At 44.8% G+C, this 2,789-nt stretch overlaps 1 long non-coding RNA gene across 1 annotated transcript; it reads right to left on the reverse strand.

The window, feature by feature from the left end:
* Positions 1 to 325: 325 nt before the first annotated feature.
* LOC143818523 (uncharacterized) lies at positions 326 to 795 on the reverse strand. The gene is made up of 3 exons (XR_013224585.1): positions 759 to 795; positions 573 to 667; positions 326 to 342 (listed from the first exon to the last, which is right to left on the reverse strand). It is a non-coding gene; the product is annotated as an uncharacterized LOC143818523 (long non-coding RNA).
* Between the last annotated feature and the right edge of the window lie 1,994 nt (positions 796 to 2,789).

The raw sequence follows: 2,789 nt of genomic DNA on the forward strand, positions 1-2,789 counted from the left end.
CATCTGTATCCATTATGCAAGTGTGAATTGCACCACGTCCGTACTGCGCTGTGCCAGGCAATAAAAAATGTCATACTGCACCAGGTCTCAGTGTTGCTGCCAGTCGCTGCAACATGTGCAGAGTTTAATTCCATGGTATGCTCATATCGCGCATATCAACCAGTTAACTGGTAGTCCGAGAGATCTCTATACCAACTGAAGTGGAATGGTGGAAGTCAGCATGACAGTGGTTTCTGCAGCATATAAAGAAAAAACCTTGCACTCAACTTAAATGCTCTTGGTGAATTTTAATGTAGTACCAAAAAACGTTTCGGTCCAACAACACCGGACCTTCATCAGTTACTACAGACAGTGAAAATAAACCATAATAATACATAAATACACAACAAAAATAAAAGGAAGAACAAAAGTATATACAAAATTGTTTACAGAAAGATTATTATTGAGAGCTACTCTGTAAAAGGTCATGATATCGAAAAGAGTCATATGTAGCAGAGGAATACTTCCGGTATAGGGCACTAGTGTGGGTAATGGGTGAGTAGTCAATCGGGATAGGAAGGAAAAAAACATACCGTACTGTGAGAAGAATAGAAGAGACAGTCATGTCTCCAGGCACACTGGACGCAGTGTCTTAATTAAGGAATGCAGAGCCAGGGACTTAATCCCACTACAATGTAAAAACATTAAATCATAATTTGTGGACAGACCCCCTTGTGCCCATGTGGTCCTGAGAAAAGGGACCGTTCTGAAGATATTACCTGGTGTAGGAAGAGGAGGTATGTGCCGGTATGCAGACGCGGAGTCCTCCGCTCGTCTGCTGTGTGGGGAATAGAGCGCTCTTTCATAGAGAAGGGGCGTGTCCAAAAGTGCGCTCCAGCGAATAGGAGCGTGTGCATTGTGGGGCGGACATGACGTAGGCGGCTCTCGTCCGTGCTCGTTGCTAAGTGACGGAGTGTGCCGCTTCTAAAGTAGACCGGTAAGCGGACGTCATGTATATTACTTTGTAGTGTCCGGGTAGGACAAGCAGCGGCAAAAGTGTTCCGTTTGGATGGAGTGCAGTCCGGTTTGTAAAGCGTGGGGGAAGGAAGGGAAAGAACTGGTGGGATATAACAAAGCCGAGTAAGATTAGACTGTGCAGGGAAAGAAATATAATGAGCGATGAATCCTAAAAGGAAATCCGGAAATGTGGGACATAGCTGGTGGTGGGCTATGTCCTGTGGACCGATTTTCTGAAGACGGGGTGACGACAAGAGAGGTGCACAGAACTTCAGTAGAGACGGCTCTATAATAGAAAAACATACGTCAAATGGAGGAACAAGTACAATTGTACACCATAATCTAGGACAGCACATTATCCGATATTTATAGTTAGATCATAAATCCTGATATCCAGGACAAGCAATATTGTATAAAAAACATCGTATATATAGAAAACACTTAACAATAAATAATAAGTGAGACCCCTAGTATGTTAAGTCGTGGTAATATTGAAGACATGCCGGATGGCGTGAAGGGGAGGGCTGAGGATAGATCACATTATATGGTGTCTATATTGGAGGGGGAGCTGGGGGGGAAAAAAAAGGAGACACCTACTTAGGTCCTTTAGGTGTTCCAGAGGCGGCCTATCGACACGTTTTATTTTATTTTACAGAAAGGCTGCAATATCATAGTCTCTATTTAGGCCTTTTGGGTGTAAGGATTCAAGGCTATGGATCCAGAAAGCCTCACGACGTTTGAGGCGGGCAATTCTGTTTCCGCCCCGTCTTAGAGGGGGTATGTGCTCTATCACCTGAAACCTGAGTTGTGAGATGGTGTGATTCTTGGCCGAAAAATGAGAGGGGATGGGAAGTAACAGATTCTGACAGCGTATGGTAGATTTGTGCTTTGAAATGCGATCACGTATGGGCTGCGTAGTTTCCCCTATATATATCAAGCCACACGGGCATTTGATCAGGTATACCACCCACGATGTATCACAGGTGAAGAAATCCGGGATCTGGAACACTTTGCCTGAGTGTGGATGGCTGAAGGTTGTACCTTTAAGAACATTATGGCACTGGGCACAATGGAGACAGGGAAAGGTGCCCGTACGTGGATTTTGCAGAAATCTTTGCCGTGGTATGGATTTGTTAGTGCCAATGTCAGCTCTCACTAGAGAGTCCTTCAGGTTGGGGGCCCTCCTGAAGCAGGGAAGAAAGGGTTCTCTAAATTCCGGGACTTCTGGATGAGCTCTGGCCAGGAGGTGCCAATGCCTACGTATGGACCTATGTAGGACATATGCAAAGGGGTGAAATGAGTGGATAAACGGGATACGTTTGGATGACCTATTGGGTCTAGGTGGAGAGGGTGCTGCAGCATTCTGAAGAATGGTGGTTGGGTAACCCCGTTGTGAAAATTTGGAGGCCATCTCTTGTAGTCTGAGGGGGCGAAGATCGGAATCTGACACAATTTTGGAAACTCTATGAAACTGAGATCTCGGTATTGACCGTTTAGTAGCCGGAGGGTGGAAGCTAGAGAAATGTAACAAACTTTTACGGTCAGTGCTTTTGGTGTACAAATCCGTTGAGATGGATCCATCTGGTTTAAGTATGACTAGTGTTGAGCATTCCGATACTGCAAGTATCGGGTATCGGCCGATACTTGCTGTATCGGAATTCCGATACCGAGATCCGATATTTTTGTGATATCGGGTATCGGTATCGAAACAACATTAATGTAAAAATGTGTAAAAGAGAGAATTAAAATAAAAAATATGGCTATACTCACCTCTCCGACGCAGCCTGCACCTT

Source organism: Ranitomeya variabilis, chromosome 3, assembly GCF_051348905.1.
Source record: "Ranitomeya variabilis isolate aRanVar5 chromosome 3, aRanVar5.hap1, whole genome shotgun sequence".
In the NCBI taxonomy this organism is placed as follows: domain Eukaryota; kingdom Metazoa; phylum Chordata; class Amphibia; order Anura; family Dendrobatidae; genus Ranitomeya; species Ranitomeya variabilis.